The sequence below is a fragment of the Kogia breviceps genome, chromosome X (genome assembly GCF_026419965.1).
Source record: "Kogia breviceps isolate mKogBre1 chromosome X, mKogBre1 haplotype 1, whole genome shotgun sequence".
Lineage (NCBI taxonomy): Eukaryota > Metazoa > Chordata > Mammalia > Artiodactyla > Physeteridae > Kogia > Kogia breviceps.
In genome coordinates, this window is record NC_081330.1 from 39,759,740 (window position 1) to 39,778,390 (window position 18,651).

The 18,651-nt window shown below is 37.5% G+C and overlaps 1 protein-coding gene across 3 annotated transcripts in view; it reads right to left on the reverse strand.

The window, feature by feature from the left end:
* Positions 1 to 18,651, reverse strand: part of IL1RAPL2 (interleukin 1 receptor accessory protein like 2) — a 1,103,039-nt gene that overhangs the window by 44,362 nt on the left and 1,040,026 nt on the right. The gene's annotated exons all lie outside the window — the stretch shown is intronic.

An 18,651-nucleotide genomic window follows, 5' to 3' on the forward strand; every position in this document is an offset into this window, starting at 1 on the left:
CGGGTTCGTGCCCCGATCCGAGAGGATCCCACATGCCGCCGAGCGGCTGGGCCCGTGGGTCATGGCTGCGGAGCCTGTGCTCCTCAATGGGAGAGAACACAACAGTGAGAGGCCCGCAAAAAAAAAAAAAAAAAAAAAGGGTATAAGTTCATTTTTGATTTGTGAGAAAACATAGACTATCCACTATTACTATTTTGTTAATTCTGATTATTGTATATTCTGAGAAAAATTGGATAATTCAAATCAAATAAGAATTTTATAATTATAAGAATATCTATAGAAAGTACATGGAGTGAAAACTCAGTCTAACCATATCTTCAATATTCCTTGTGTCACCTACAGTACTTAAATAATTCTAGGCAATACTTCAGTTTTTTACTATGCATCCTTGTGATTATAGCTAAAAACTTTGTTTTAATTATGAATTTATCATCAAATATATAAGCAATTATTTTTTTGCTGGCGTTGATTTTAGTTTCTTCTTACAAAGTAAATCAGTAAGGGAAGAATGCTATAGAGAGTACAATCTTGACATTTCTGACGAAGGAATCCCCTAATTCATAAATCATAATATAACATATCATTTTCTCTATAACATGTAATTTTTGCCCTGGTTGGAGCACTAGATAAAGCAATTTCAAAAATATTTGTTTCCTTGTAGAGTACATGGTGAAGTTGTTCCCATTATAACTCTGAGCTGTGTAAAATTTCTCCTTTCTATTCTTAAATTGATCCAAAACTTCCATGTTCTAAGAACCATTATTTTTTGGGAACCTTTCTATTTATTCACCATAACTAGCTGATGGCTTGCTTTGAGGACCATTTTCACCAAGAAACAATTTTAATTGGAGTTAGGGTCTACACTGAGACAGTGGAAATTAAGAAAACCTCATAGACATATGGATGCTGGGTGATAGGCTGGGCTTTACCACAATAAGTGTTACCAAATATTGGTCTTTTTCTAATGTAAATTTCTCTGTCAGCAAGATGACTTGTCATAGACCTTTGGGATCATTCAATTACTCTTAAAAGCTTTTATATCAACAGTCTTTCATATATGTCATGCTAATCTGAAACAAGGTTATTCATTGTTTCTTTGAACATGTGTTTTGTGATACAAGCTTGTCTAAAAAATGGTCCTTGTTTTGGATCTATCATTAAAAAGTAGACTCTCTGGCCATGGGTAGATTACCTAACCTTTTACAAACTGATTTCTCATATATGTAATAAGGATGGTAGTAATACTTTGGATGCTCAGATAAGACAATATCTACAAAAGTGCTTGGTGAACGTGCAAGTCCCATCCAAATTTAGCATGGTTGTGTTTTCCTTCCAAGGCTTGGTCTTTCAAAAATTCAAGTTTGAGGCATAATTCTATATGTGTAATGAGATAGGTAACTGTTCATTTTGATCCTGCAAATCTCATGTCCTTCTTTTATTTATGAGCACCTATGTGGTAATATCCTTTTCTTATCAATGTTCTATAAATATTTCCCAGATTCTAGAGTAGGTGTGATTCATCCAAGCAGGCCCCGTGTTCTCTAAACCCGAACACAGGGTCTTTTTATGCCTTACTGTTCTTCATTCTCATGAAATTAAAGGTATTACAGAATGTCAAACTAGATGGCAAGAGATCCAGAGACTGTGATAAACATTATTATAAGGATCCCAGTTGCTTAAACTACCAGTATATACATTTTTACAAATAAATTCTGGTTGTCATTCCTTTGGGCTATGTTGAAAGAATATATCAAATAAAATACCTTTTAGTGATTTCTAGCATGTGGGTACTCAGGCCTGGTTTGATTTTAATGGAAAAAGACGATTATAGCAATGTGCAAAAAGGTGCCTCCTTGAGGTGGTCTATGAAAAATGACAGCATCTGCCCTTTCCTTGGCACTACACAATGGGTACTGACTATTGCAGCGATTTCTCCTGGGAATGTTTTTACTCTCCCATCATACAGGTTTTGTTAAATAAATGCAAGAGACATATTTCAGCAGTCTAGTTTCTACAAATGCTGAACAAATATCCTGAAGCCTTTGTCAATGGCTATAACAGGAAGATGGTCCAATCATCATACACAGTACTCTGAGGAGAGTCCCCAAATGATCAGCTCTTGTGCCAGATAGTGAGAATCAATGTGTGCCACGTTGTGAGTACCTCTTCTTTCAAAAGGCCTGGGAGGGATCTCAGCACTGATTGAGCAAATAATCTGAAACAGTCTCTCCAGGTTTTTCTAAAATCTGGCTTACATGCATGTGCAAACTCCTATCTACCATTTGTATCTGTTTTCTATTGTATTGTTTTGCTTCCAGATGTTTTCAAAGTCATTCCTATGGTACTGTGTATCCTACTAGTAGAGATGACCAACTCATATTTGTATCTAAAAAGGATTGTACAGTAGGCTGAAGACTATCAAAATAAAAATAACTGCGAGTTTCTCAGTGTTTTGTGCTATTTACAAGGTAACAGCTTTAGACATAACTCCCTTTTAGGTTCAGTCTGTATTACTAGCAATTTCTCTATCACTTTATTAAGTCTAGACCAGTCAACAAAACATATGTTCATACAAAGACTTATATATGAATGTTCATACCAGCTTTATTTGTAATACCCCCAAACTGGAAATAGTCCAAATGTTCATCAACAGGTGAAGGAATACTCTGGTACATCCATACAAAAATATTCATCAGGTATGAAAAGGATGAAGTACTGATACATACTACAACATATGATTTTTGAGGTTTAAAGCAATTATACTAAGTCAAAGAGGTCAAACAAAAGAGTACATGCTTTATGACTCAATTTATATAAAATTCTAGGAAGTTAAAATTAATCTACAGTTTCTTAAAAAGTTGAACATCTGCCATGTGATCCAACCATTCCATATGAAAGCCTATGTCTATATAAAGACTTGTATACAAATATTCATATCAGCTTTATTTTTTCAATTGAGGTATAATTGACATATATTATATTTTAGGTATACAACACAATGATTTGATATTTGTATATATTGCAAAATGATCACCAAAATAAGTCTAGTTAACATGTCACCACACATAGTCATGAATTTATTTTTTCTTGTGATGAAGACTTTTATGATCTACTCTGTTAGCAGCTTTCAAAATGCAATACAGTATTAACTATAGTCACCATGTTGTACATTATATCACCATGACTTATGTATTTTATAACTGGAAGTTTGTACCTATTGACCCCTCATTTTGCCCACCCACCACAGACCCCACCTCTGGCAACCACCAATCTATTTTTATCTATGACTTTGTTTTTTGTTTACTTATTTGTTTGTTTTAGATTCCACATATAATTGAGGTCATACAGTATTTGTCTTTGTGTGACTTATTTCACTTAGCATAATGCCCTCAACGTCCATCCATGTTGTTTCAAATGGTGAGATTTCATTCTTTTTCATGGGTGAATGATATTTCATTACACACACTCACACACACACACACACACACACACACACACACACACACACACACACACCACATTTCCTTTATCCATTCACCCATCGATGTATACTTAGGTTGTTTCCATATCTTGGCTATTGTAAGTAATGCTCCAATGAATATGGGGGTGCAGATATCTTTTTGAGCTAGTGTGTTCATTTTCTTTGGATAAATACTCAGAGCAGAATTACTGAATCATATGGTAGTACTATTTTTAATTTTGAGAAAACTCCATACTGTTTCCCATAGTGGCTGCACTAATTTACATTCCTACCAACAGTGCACAAGGTTTCCCTTTTTTCCACATCCTCACCGACACTTGTTATCTGTTGTCTTTTTGATAATAGCCATTCTAACAGGTGTGAGGTGATCTCATTGTGGTTTGATTTACATTTCTCTGATGATTATTTCATGTACCTGTTAGCAATGTGTTGATTATCATTTCATGTAACTGTTGGCCATCTGTATGTCTTCTTTGGAAATATGTTTGTTCAGATAGGCCCATTTCTAAATCAAGTTTTTTTTTTTTTTTTGGTTTGTTTTGCTATTGTTATATGTGTTCTTTATTATTTTGGATATTTACCACCTATCATATATATGATTTGCAAATATTTTCTCATATTCAGTCAGTTGCCTTTTCATTGTTGATGGTTTCCTTTACTGTGCAAAAGCTTTTTTGTTTGATATAATCCCATTTGTTTATTTTTGTTTTTGTTGCTTTTGGTTTGGAGTCAGATTTTAAAAATCATCTCCAAAGTAACTGATATCAAGGAGTTTACTGCCTATGTTTTGTTCTAGGAGTTTTATAGGTTCAGGTGTTTCATTCTACTCTTTAATCCATTTTGAGTTAATGTTTGTATATGGTATAGGATATTCATTCAGTTTCATTCTTTTGCATGTGGTAGTCCAGTTTTCCCAACAACATTTATTGAAGATACTGGCCTTTCCTCATTATATATTTTTGACTCCTGTGTCATAAATTAATTGACCATATATTTGTGGGTGTATTTCTGGGGTCTATATTCTGTCCCATTGATCTATGTGTCTGTTTTTATGCCAGTACCATACTGTTTTGATTACCGTAGCTTTGTAATACAGTTTGAAATCAGGGCGTATCATGCCTCCATATTTGTTCTTCTTTCTCAAAATGTTTTGGCTATCCATGTCTTTTATTGTCCCATACAAATTTTAGGATTGTTTATTCTATTTATGTGAAAAAATACCATTGCCATTTTGATAGGGATTGCATTGAATCTGTAGATTGCTTTGGGTAGTATAGACATTTTAACAGTATTGTTTCTTCCAATCCATGAGCATAAGATATCTTTCCATTTATTTTTGTCTTCTTCCATTTCTTTCATGATGTCGTATAGTGTTCAGTGTATACGTCTTTCACTTCCTTGGTTAAATTTATTCCTAGGAATTTTATTCTTTTGATGCAGTTGTAAACGGAGTTTTATTCTTAATTTCTCTTAATGATAGTTTGTTATTAGTGTATAGAAATGCGACAGTCTTTGGTATATTGATTTCATATCCTGCAAATTTACTGAATTCATTTATTAGTCTTAACAGTGTTTTTGTGGAGTCTTTATGGTTTTCTATATATAATATCATGTCATCTGCAAATAGTAACAGTTTTAATTATTCCTATTCACTTTGGATGATTTTATTTATTTTTCTTGCCTAACTGCTCTGGTTAGGACTTCCAATACTCTGTTGAATAAAAATGGTGAAAGTAGACATTCTTGTCTTCTTCCTAATCTTAGAAGAAAAGCTTTTAGCTCTTCAGCATTGAGTATGATGTTAGCTGTGGGCCTGTCATATATGGCCTTTATTATGCTGAAGGATGTTCCCTGTATAACCACTGTGTTGAGAATTTCTATCATACATGGAAGTTGAATTTTATCAAATGCTTTTCCTGCATCTATTGAGATGATCATACCATTTTTAGCCTTTAGTTTTTTTTGAATTTTATTTATTTATTTTTAATACAGCTGGTTCTTATTAGTTACCTATTTTATATATATTAGTGTATACATGTCAATCCCAATCTCCCAATTCATCCCCCCACCCCCCTACCACTTTCCCCCTTTAGTGTCCATACGTTTATTTTCTACATCTGTGTCTCTATTTCTGCTCTGCAAACCGGTTCATCTGTGCCATTTTACTAGGTTCCACATCTATGCCTGTACTTTTTAATGTGATGTATCCCATTGATTTGCAGTTGTTTAGCCATTCTTTTTTTTTGTGTGTGTGGTACATGGGACTCTCGCTGTTGTGGCCTCTCCCGTTGTGGAGCATGGGCTCTGGATGCGCAGGCTCAATGGCCATGGCTCATGGGCCCAGCCACTCTGAGGCATGTGGGATCTTCCCGGACCAGAGAACGAACCCGTGTCCCCTGCATCAGCAGGCGGATTCTCAACCACTGTGCCACCAGGGAAGCCCTGTTTAGCCATTCTTGCATGCCTGGAATAAATCCCACTTGATTATGGGGTACAATCCTTTTCATAAATTGTTGAATTTTGTTTGATAATGTTTTATTGAGGATTTTTGCATCTATTTTCATTTGGGATATTGCCCTGTAATTTTATTTTCTTGTGGTGTCCTAGTCTGGTTTTGGTTTCATGGTAACACTAGCCTTGTAAAATGAAGCTGGAAGTGTTCCCTCCTCTATAGGTTTTTGGAAGAGTTCGAGAATAATTGGTATTAATCCTTTCATGTTGGGTAGAATCCATCAGTGAAGACATCCGATTCTGGACTTCTGTTTCTTGGGAATTTTTTGACTACTGATTCAACCTCCTTACTAGTAATCAGTCTGTTCAGATTTTCTTTCTTCAGGATTCAGTCTTAGAATGTTGTCTATTTCTAGGAATTTACCCATTTCTTCTAGGTTATCCAGTTTGTTGGCATATGATTTTCATAGTAGCCTCTTAAGATCCTTTTATCTGTGGTATCATTTCTAATGTTTCCTCTTTCATTTGTTATGTTATTTTTGTGAGACCTCTCTTTTTCTTGGTGAGTATAGCTAAAGGTTTGTCAATGTTGTTTACCTTTTCAAAGAACCAACACTTAGTTTCACTAATCTTTTCTATTGTCTTTTTAGTCTTTATTTCATTCATTTCTACTCTGATCTTTGTTATTTCCTTCCTTCTACTAACTTTGGGCTTCATTTTTTTTTTTTTTCTAGTTCCTTGAAGTATAGTTAGGTTACTTATTTAAGATTTTTTGTTTGTTTGTTTCTTGAGGTAAGCATTTATTGCTATGAACTTCCCTCTTAGAACTGCTTTTGCTGCATCCCACAAATTTTGGTATGTTGTATTTCCATTTTCATTTGTTGCATAGTATTTTTAAATTTCTCTTTTGACTTCTTTGTTGATCCATTTGTTGTTTAGCAGCATGTTTAATATTCATATATTTGTGTATTATACAGTTTTCTTCTTTTAATTAATTTCTAGTTTCATATGACTGTTGTTGAAATGATGCTTGATATGATTAATTTTGTAAGTTTTTAAATGCTGTGTTTTTAAATTTTTTAACATCTTTATTGGAGTATAATTGTTTTACAATGTTGTGTTCGTTTCTGCTGTATAACAGTGAATCAGCTATACACATACACACACACACACACACACACACACACACACACACATATATATATATGTATATATATCCCCATATCCCCTCCCTCTTGTGTCTCCCTCCCACTCTCTCTATCTCACCACTCTAGGTGGTCACAAAGCACCGAGCTGATCTCCCTGTGCTAAGGGTAAGCTTGATATGATTTTGATCTTCTTAAATTTATTAAGACATTCTGTGGCCTAACATATGATCTATTCTGGAGAATGTTCTATGTGCACTTGAGAAAAAATGTTTATGCTGCTGCTTATGTAATGCCCTTTGATTATATAATGAAGTTTGATTATTTTATTCATTGAATCCATGAATATAGAACCCTCAAATATGAAGAGACGACTGTATACAGTTATGTGTCTTGGTGTAGGTCTGTTTGGGTTCCTCATACAAGGAACTCTCTAGGTTTCTTGGATTTGGGTGTCCATCTCCTTCCCCAGGTTAGGGAAGTTTTCAGCCATTATTTCTTCAAATATGTTGTATGGCCTTTTCTCTCTCTCTCCTTCTGGGACTTCCTATAATGCAAATGTTAGTCTGCTTGGTGTTGTCTCATAAATCTCTTCACTTTTTTCCCATTCTTTTTCTTTTTGCTGCTCTGATTGGGTGAGTTCTACTGCCTTGTCTTCAGGTAAACTTTTCTTTGCTTCATCTATTATAGTCTGATGTTGAATCCCTCCAGTGTATTTTTCAGTTCAGGTATTGTATTCTTCAGCTCTGTGACTTCTGTTTGGTACTTTCTTACATTTTCTATCTCTGTGTTGAAATTCTCATCCTGTGCTCATCCGTTCTTCTGCCAAATTTGGTGAGTATTTTTATGACTATTTTGAACTCTATCAAGTAAATTACTTATCTCCATTTCATTAAGGCATTTTACTGAGATTTTATTTTGTTCTTTTGCTTGAAACATATTCCTGTGTTTATTTTCCTTCACCCTCTGTGTTGACTTCTATGAATTAGATAGAACAACCACCTTTTCCAGTCTTGAAGTGGTGACCTCATGTAGGAGATGAACCTTGTTGCTCAACTCACCCTAGCTTTTGGTTGTCTCTCAAACCTTTGTGATTGTCCAAGCAGTCTATTATATTTTTAATAGCTCCCAGTAATTTAGGGTGTGCCAAGGCTTGTCAGTGGCCTAAAGAGGGGAGGATCTCAGTCAGCACTTAGATTCAGGCTGATTGGAACTCAGATCCTCAGGAAGCAGCTTTTAAAGTATTCTTATATAACAGTCCTGTGGATCCACAAGTGTAATCCTCGCTAGCCACCAGAGCCAGGCAATCTGGTGGTGTTCCCTGGGCAAACTTGGGGATCCAGATGAATCTATAAGCTCCTCACTGGGAGACACAGGTGAGCTGGAGTGAGTCAGAGGGAGAGCACAAAGATGATGTCACCTAGCCTGCATTCCTTGAGACTACCTCCATAGTATCTAGGTGTGAGCCAAATCTGAAGCTCTTGACTCAGGCTGAGGCCCCAGGACTAGCAAGTAGGCCTCTTTCACTGAAAAACTGGGGATGTGTTCCAGTCTGCTGTCTGTGCAGTGCCCTGGGGGTGGTAATCTACCAATAACCCTCTCTTCAATTGTTACAGTCCCATGGGACTCAGGAATGCAAGTCCCCTGACTCCCAGAGCCAGATGATCAAGGGGCATTTGCTGGGCAGCAACTTCAAAAACGGAGGCACCAGATGTAAAATCTGGGGTACCAGACAGAGGTAAGAGTTCCCTTCTGAAAGATACTGGTGCTCTAGGGTGTGACAGAGAGTGAGCACAAGGACAGTGCCAGCCCTCTGAGGTCTCTGGGAAGGTTTATAGTCAGCCTTTAGATGTGTTTAATTAGAAGTCTGCCCCTCAGGCTTCAGCCATGATGATAAGCTAACAGGCCTATTTCACGGAAAGATTGAGCTTCTGGGTCTATTGTCTCTTCTTGTGCCCTGAGAGTGGTAGCTGTTGAAGAACTCTTTCTCTATTGATTACACTCTTTTGGGACCTGCAAGTGTAAGCCTCACTGACCCTCAGAGCCAGGTGATGTAGAGGTGTCCACTGGAAGCAGCTGCAAAAAGCAAAGCACCAGATGTAAAAACTCTGGTACCAGACACATGTAAAAGCTCCTGTCTGGGAGACACTGGTATTATGGAGCAGGCAGAGGGAAAGTGCAAAGATGGCACCCACCGAGAAAAGAAAACAAAAAGATGGCGCTACCTTTAGCAAGGAAGAAGGACAGTGTGAACATTGCCCTCAACAGCATCTGTCCCTAGGAGTCTGGTGCTTTAAGATTAGCAAATTAATCTCTTTCACATAAAGCCTGGGTGCTTTTCAAACAGCTGCTTCTCTGCTGGGCCCTGGGGTGAGTGAGTCCACATGTGAGCAGTTTAAGAGCTCTTTCTCAGTTTGCTACAGCCCTTTGGGTCTTGGGGATATAAACCCTGTTGGTTTTCAAAGTCAGATGTTTTGGAGACTCATCTGTTAGGTGCAGGCCTTAAAAGTTGGGGTGATCAATGTGGGGTATGAATCCTTCACTCCTCAGGAAGAAGCTCCAGGTTGGTGACTTCTCTCCCTACTGTGCATTGCCACACTTGGGGTGGTATTTATGGTGAGTTTGTATCTCAGCCTCTCCTACCTGCCTTCTTCTCATTTGCCTAATGTGAAGGAGTTTCTTAGCTAGTTTCTACGACTTTTTCAGAGGAAATTATTCCATATGTAGTTGTTGATTTGGTGTGCCTGTGGGAGGAGATGAATTCAGGATCTTCCTACATCATGAATTCAAACCACCTCCCTGTATCAGCTTTATTTGTAATAGCCCGAAACAACTCAAATTTCAATCAACATGTGGATGGTTACTGATACATTCTACAACATGAATAAAACTCAAAATCATTATGTTGAGTGAAAGAATCCAGATGCAAAAGTCTGCATATTGTATGAGTCCATTTATATTAAATTTTTAGAGAATACATGACTATAAAAACAGAAGCAGGGCTTCCCTAGTGGCACAGTGGTTGAGAATCCACCTGCTGATGTGGGGGACACGGGTTCGTGCCCCAGTCCAGGAAGATCCCATATGCCGCGGAATGGCTGGGCCCGTGAGCCATGGCCGCTGAGCCTGTGCATCCAGAGCCTGTGCTCCACAACGGGAGAGGCCACAACAGTGAGAGGCCCACGTACAGCAGAAAAACAAACAAACAAACAAACAAAAAACCAGAAGCAGACTCTACTACCCAAAGCAATTACAGATTCAATGCAATCCCTATCAAATTATCACTGGCATTTTTTACAGAACTAGAACAAAAAATTTCACAATTTGTATGGAAACACAAAAGACCCCGAATAGCCAAAGCAATCTTGAGAATGAAAAATGGAGCTGGAGGAATCAGACTCCCTGACTTCAGAATATACTACAAGGCTACAGTAATCAAGACAGTATGGTACTGGCACAAAAACAGAAATATAAATCAATGGAACAGGATAGAAAGCCCAGAGATAAACCCCCACACATATGGTTACCTTATCTTTGATAAAGGAGGGAAGGATATACAGTGGAGAAAAGACAGCCTCTTCAATAAGTGGTGCTGGGAAAACTGGACAGCTACCTGTAAAAGTATGAAATTAGAACACTCCCTAACACCACACACAAAAATAAACTCAAAATGGGTTAAAGACCTAAATGTAAGGCCCGACACTATCAAACTCTTAGAGGAAAACATAGGCAGAAGACTCTATGACATAAATCACAGCAAGATCCTTTTTGACCCACCTCCTAGAGAAATGGAAATAAAAACAAAAATAAACAAATGGGACCTAATGAAACTTAAAAGCTTTTGCACATCAAAGGATACCATAAACAAGACCAAAAGACAACCCTCAGAATGGGAGAAAATATTTGCAAATGAAGCAACTGACAAAGCATTAATATCCAAAATTTATAAGCAACTCAGGCAGCTGAATAACATAAAAACAAACAATCCAATCCAAAAATGGGCAGATGAACTAAATAGACATTTCTCCAAAGAAGATATACAGATTCCCAACAAACACATGAAAGAATGCTCAACATCATTAATCATTAGAGAAATGCAAATCAAAACTACAATGAGATATCATCTCACACCGGTCAGAATGGCCATCATCAAAAATTCTAGAAACAATAAATGCTGGAGAGGGTGTGGAGAAAAGGGAACACTCTTGCACTGCTGGTGGGAATGTAAATGGATACAGCCACTATGGAGAACAGTATGGAGGTTTCTTAAAACACTACAAATAGAACTACCATACGACCCAGCAATCCCACTACTGGGCATATACCCTGAGAAAACCATAATTCAAAAAGAGTCATGGGGCTTCCCTGGTGGCGCAGTGGTTGAGAATCCGCCTGCCGATGCAGGAGACACGGGTTTGTGCCCTGGTCCGGGAAGATCCCACATGCCGTGGAGCAACTAAGCCCGTGAGCCATGGCCACTAGGCCTGCGCGTCCGGAGCCTGTGCTCCGCAATGGGAGAGGCCACAACAGTGAGAGGCCCGCATACCGCAAAAAAAAAAAAAAAAAAAAAGAGTCATGTACCAAAATGTTCATTGCAGCTCTATTTACGATAGCCAGGACATGGAAGCACCCTAAGTGTCCATCAATAGATGAATGGATAAAGAAGACGTGGCACATATATACAATGGAATATTACTCAGCCATAAAAAGAAATGAAACTGAGTTATTTGTAATGAGGTGGATAGACCTGGAGTCTGTCATACAGAGTGAAGTAAGTCAATAGGAGAAAAACAAATACCGTATGCTAACACATATATATGGACTCTAAGAAAAAAAAATATCATGAAGAGATTAGTGGTAGGACGGGAATAAAACACAGACATACTAGAGCATGGACTTGAGGATATGGGGAGGGGGAAGGGTAAACTGTGACGAAGTGAGAGAGTGGCATGGACATATATACACTACCAAATGTAAAATAGATACCTAGTGGGATGCTGCTGCATAGCACAGGGAGATCACCTCTGTGGTTTGTGACCACCTAGAGGGGTGGGATAGGGAGGGTGGGAGGGAGGGTGACGCAAGAGGGAAGAGATATGGGAACATATGTATATGTATAACTGATTCACTTTGTTGTAAAGCAGAAACTAGCACACCACTGTAAAACAGTTATACTCCAATAAAGATGGTAAAAAAATAACAGAAGCAGATCAGTAATTACTTATGGCTGAGGTCAGGGATTGACTGAAAATCTGAAGGAGGAAACTCTTAGGAAATGATAGCAGTGTTTTAAAGCTGCATGGGGATCATGGCTGCACTAATATGTAAATTTACTAAGAGCCATTGAATGGTACACTTTCATGGGTAAATTGTATGATATGTAAATTTCAGCTCAACAAAGTTGTTAAAAGCTAGAAAAATCCATGTCCTCAGGAAGTTTATGTCTGGGAGGGGAAAGAGGAAGAGGTGAAGGACAATACACAAAATAAATTAAATATAATGCAGGTTGCAAACATGTTATAGACATCTCAATCTTTGTGTTTTAAGAGCCAAAGTCATCACCCTAATCACTGAATTGTCTATGTATAAGTCTCCTGCTAGCCCAAAGAGACTCTGTTTTGCATTTCAAATCCATACAATTGCTCTGGGATAACTTTAAAGGAACCAGAGGCTGAATTATCTAATGTGAGAGAATTGCAGGTAAGAGTGGAATGATAAAATTTATTTAATTTGGCCACACATCTTAATCTCCCCCTGTACCTGGACTTTCTAAGAATTTCTCAAGGGCAAAAATTTGACTTTCAATTTCTTTATCTAGATAGATCTGCCCATCCCCATATCTATATCCCTTGATGGGCTATGGATTTTATAAAGGTCACAGATAACCAGCAAGGCTCTACTCTTGCCACACAGTTGTTCTTCATTCTTTGTTTTTCTCTTAAAACAGTTTTCAACAAACCTCTTTCAAATTGTCCTATTATCTCTATTTCTTGGGATGCATTTTTTTTTCTGTTTGTGTCAGTGGAAGCACACATATGGTGGTTAATTTTCTTGCAAGGTTTGTAATTACTGTGTTTTCATCTACAGTAGGGATTGTTTTCTCTGGGAGTCCTGGGTGGCGAGTGTTGTAGAGGCATTCCCTCAGAGTGGTTCCGAGTTTGCCTCTGCCAAGTCCTTACCAGTTTCACTGGTTTGGAAACAGTTTTTCTGTTAATTTCTTAGCTTGGGCATTTGTACCACATGTGGGTTGTGTGAATTTAAAGTCCACATCCATGCTTGGTACAAGTTTAGAGTTCCAATTTCTCCGGAGTGTCTCTTCATTCATGACCATGGCCCGGACAGAATGTGAATTTCCTGGTTACTTTCCTAGACCAACAACAGAGTTTTCTACTTCCTGTTTCACAGAGTTTCAGGATTCATAGATTATTCAGGCTTCTAGATTTTTGCTGGGCTCTCAGTTCTAGCTCCACATTTCACACAGATCTGTGGTTCTATCATCTGACCTTGAGCTCAAGCCCTTAGACTCCTAAGATCCTTATCTGATTCTGATAGCCTCAGGAGGTATTTCACTTCCATAAATGTCCCCTTCTCTGGGTTTGAGTTCCCTTTTCATTCCTAAAGCTTGGGAATTTCCCTTACTTGCTTTCATGCTGAGCTAAGCATGTACAATCTTTATTTTGACCAGCATTTCTCTGTGTTTAGAACAAGAGATGATTCTTTACCATATCAATTCAGTCTATCATATTAACTAGTTGTATAAAGTTCCACCACTGAAATCTATAAGCAGTATATCTTAGGCCTGAATGATCAAGTTAATTTTACATTCATCCAAGGAGTTGAAGGTAGAATTTCTATTCCTGTTACTGCTAACATAAACAAAGATTTTCCTTTCTTCCCTGGGCTCACACTTAGATTTGACCTTTACAAGATGAGATGAAAAGAGGAGTGGATATTTGTGATGCCCAATGTAAGAGTCATTCACCTTCTTGCTGTGCTTTATGTACTTAAGTTTGTAGTTTCAACTTTCAAGAGCTTTATTCTTTCAGAATAGAATGCATAATTAGGGCACACACCTTTTGCTTATTTGCCCATGAAATGCTGAGAGTGTCCTGGGCCACATGCTTCAGTCCAGTTGGTTAATATTAGGACATACAAAACATATGGGCATGTTTCATACTTTCAGTTGTGAGACACATTTTAAGAAGTTTGTTCTAATAATACACTGAATTTGTAAATTAGTTCCTCAAAAACTCATAGCAGAGCTGAGGTTATCATTATATTGATGTCACTCTTACTCATATTCATTTGAACATGCCCTTTTTTGAGTGAAAGATAAAGGATGGCGTCATAATTTGTGTATGGGGAATGACCATTAAGAGTCTGTCTGATAGTGAATGTCATCTGTTCAGTGTGTTAAAGAGGGAAAAAGTTGAGAACCACTGATCCATTGATGTGGTTTTCTTGATTGAAGAGTAACATATATTCTCTCACTTTGAAAAATTACACACAAACACACACATACAAAGCAAAATAGCTCAGGTGTGGTTGAATCCCAAGATAGTTCTTCATTGCTCACACTGGCCTTTCCTATCAATCATCTAATATGCTAAGTAACCATTCGTAGCCCAAACTATACTGGGAAAACTCCAGGGTCCTTGATTTCACTGAGATTACAGACTCAAATTGAATGGATCATTGTGATTTAGACACAGGCTCACACAGAAATAAACTGACTTTCCTGAGGTAAAATAATGATCTAGCTTCAATGCTGAAAAAACAATTCATGTCTTCTAATATGTTAATACAGTATTCAGTCTACTATAGACAATGTTGCCTTCCCATTTCTATATATCTGGAAAAGAAAGAATCCTTGACATTCCAAAGTGATTTTTTTTCTTTATTTGTGTATAATTGCTTTACAATGTCATGTTAGTTTCTGCTGTATAACAAAGTGAATCAGCTATATATATATATACATATATCCCCATATCTCCTCTCTCTTGCATCTTCCTCCTACCCTCCCTATCCCACCTCTCTAGGTGGTCACAAACCACCTAGTTGAACTCCTTGTGCCATGCGGCTGCTTCCCACTATCTATTTTACATTTGGCAGTGTATGATAATCTCAATAGATGCAGAAAAAGCTTATGAAAAAATTCAACACCCATTTATTATTAAAAACTCTCCAGAAAGTAGGTGTAGAGGGAACCTACATCAACATAATAAAGGCCATATATGACAAGCCCACAGCCAACATCATCCTCAATGGTGAAAAACTGAAACCATTTCCACTAAGATCAGGAACAAGACAAGGTTTTCCACTCTCCCCACTATTATTCAACATAGTTTTGGAAGTTTTAGCCACAGCAATCAGAGAAGAAAAAGAAATAAAGAAATCCAAATTGGAAAAGAAGTAAAGCTGTCACTGTTTGCAGGCGACATGATACTATATATAGAGAATCCTAAAGATGCTACTAGAGCTAATCAATAAATTTGGTAGAGTAGCAGGATTTAATGCACAGAAATCTCTTGCATTCCTACACACTAATGATGAAAAATCTGAAAAAGAAATTAAGGAAACATTCCCACTTACCATTGCAACAAAAAAGAATAAAATATCTAGGAATAAACCTACCTAAAGAGACAAAAGACCTGTGTACAGAAAACTATAAGACACTGATGAAAGAAATTAAAGATGATACCAACAGATGGAGAGATATACCATGTTCTTGGATTGGAAGACTCAACATTCTGAAAATGACTATACTACCCAAAGCAATCTACAGATTCAATGCAATCTCTATCAAACTACCAATGGCATTTTTCATAGAACTAGAACAAAAACATTTCACAATTTGTATGGAAATAAAAAAGACCCAGAGTGATTTTGTGCAGCTTTCCCCCCACTTCTTTCTAAAGAAGAACCCTCTTGCCATAATTTTCTAAATTAATTGATACAGCCACTGGAGTGAATTATAAATTATAGTTGAGAGCAAGCAATTATGAAGCTAAAGGCAGGAAGAAAGATGTATTTCTTCTGGTAAGATTCAAAAGCAGATGAAAAGCTAATGAGGCAGAGACAGGCAATGGTTATCCCAGGTGGTGGAAACTGCAGCAAAGTAGGATTTTCTGCCCAGAAGAGATTAAGACTTTGTGAGTAAAGAAAGTGGGTACCAAAGCTAATTGACAACTGACTGGGGAAGGAAGAACACTGGGAGAAAATCCTTGAGTACCCTTAAACTAATTATTTGGAAATGGTGAAAAATATGTGTGTGTGTGTGTGTGTGTGTGTGCATGTGTGTGTGTTTGTGTGTGTGTGTGTGTGAGAGAGAGAGACAGACAGACACACAGACACACAGACAGATGGAAACTTCCTACTGTTTCATGTTTCACAACGCATGTAAAGCCAGGAAATCTTTTTAGGGATGATGCCCACAGCTATTTGTTTATACTAGATACAAGTAACATAGCAGCAGGCCTCAAAGATGAGACAGAGCACTGTTTTCATGACTAAAAGTTTAAGCAATGAGGTTGCTTTGGTCTATAATTGGCTCTTAGGGATAAGTGGCACAAACTTCAGTGGAAAATGAAATGTTTAGAGTTACAGGACTTACCAAGCTGTCACATCAAGTAGCCTCAATCTCAATAGAAGTTTCTTTCACTGAATTTCATCAAGGGTAAATAAACAGAACTCCCTTTGTGACTACATAGCATTCCTATAAACCTTACTTACTTTACCTCTTTCATCTCCTTAGAACAGGGATTGGTTGGCTCAGTGTCTGAAGATACTTGTTTTCTCATTCATAGTTCTTATTCAAGGACACAAGGTATAGGCAAGGCAGAAATACAGCATGGGAAGAGTACTGGAGTCAGGACACTGAAATTATAGACCTGGTGGTTTCAATAGGTTGCTGTGGGGTTTTTTGCTGTTTTTTGTTTGTTTGTTTTGATAAGTTCATTCTCCCAAATAGCCTCAGTTTCTTCTAAAAAATGATAGTCAACTAAGAGAATTTCTAAGGACCCTTTCAGATCTGACATTCTCATATTTCAAGAAGCTGGCGTACAAGAGTGAGTGTTAGGATTTTCCAGGTGGGAAGAATTTCTTCCATTGGCGTACAAGCCCTGGAGTAGCAGTCATTAGTTCTCTTTGTAAAAGGAAGAGGATGTGAGTCCCTCTGCCTTGGGTAGGTTTTGGCTTTAGCTCCAAGGTCCCTTGGCCCTGGTGTTTTGTGTCTGAGTCCGCCTGCCTGCTGTGCCTGGAGTCCTAGTTCCTGTGTATCCCCCCTTAACCTCTGTTTACTGCAGAGTGAGTTTCCTGCCTATGCACCCTACCTTGCCTTGAACCCTAGTTCCTCTCTGTCCCACTGGCCCCTAGCTGCTTATGTTGGCTCTGCTGATCTTGGCTTATGGCCCTGCTTTCCTTGACCCAGTGCTTTCCATATCTCAGTTTGACAAAGGGATTTTTAAAAGTTCCCTATGGGAAAAGACAAAGACCTTGAGTATTAACTCACTACACTAGCAAGTCCAACTCATACTCAGCAAATTGAGATGGCAAGAGAGTTGAAGTAAGCAAATATTCTATCTGTATGCGTGTATGCAAGTGTATATATAGCTGCAAAATAATTCATTGGAATTGAATTAATTAATAGTTCAAAATTAAATACACATGATTCTCTATCATTTGTTAGGTGGAAGAATAAACAGACAACACTTTTAATCCTTTAATATTAAATGACTTCATTTAAAAAATTCCCTTATTGATCTAAAAATCTAGGTTTGTAGGGTAGCCAACCTGTGTAATCATATCAGTTGAAAAATGATTTAACTCCATGTGAGATTCATATTTAAAGTTATTTTCATTTGTTTCAAAAGTTATTTACTTGGTTTCCAACTATATGGAATTAAATGTTAAGGGTTATAATGTTACGTCTATTCTAGGAACCAAAAATAAAACACAGGGTAACCATTACTTTCTGTAAAGGAGGTCACTTTTGTCATTTAAGAACATCTGATTGGAAACAAATCTTTTTCACTTTCTCTCCTTCTGCATCATCAAAAGTGCTTTTGAATCCCTTACTGATAAGATCACAACTTCTGGTACTAGGAATTACTGGCTAGGCAAATCCTGCTATACCAGTTCAGAGGAGAAATATGCATCAATACAACCATGGTAATTCTTACTGTGTATCTGAAGATTGATCCAGGTATTATATGGTGACTGAAGAAAATGCTGATCTGTTTTCTGGGTATAATAGTGTGATTTAAAATGTGGTTGTGGAAAGCTTTAAAAATCTTCAACAAAATAAAAATAAAAATAAAATGTGGCTGTAGTTTTAACATAGGTAACATTCACTTTGATAAGCCTTGCTGGCTGTTTGCAGGCTGTGACTACAGAATCAATGTTTAAAATAATCCCACAAGGATCCTTTAACACTTCAGAAAAAGGAAATATCAAGGTTTAATGCCAGGTGAGAATATGAAACCTGAAGCTATCCCCAGTTTTCTGATCAGATTCATGTCACACTATTGATTTTCTGAAGTCCCACAACGGTTCTTTTGGACTATTAATTTCCTT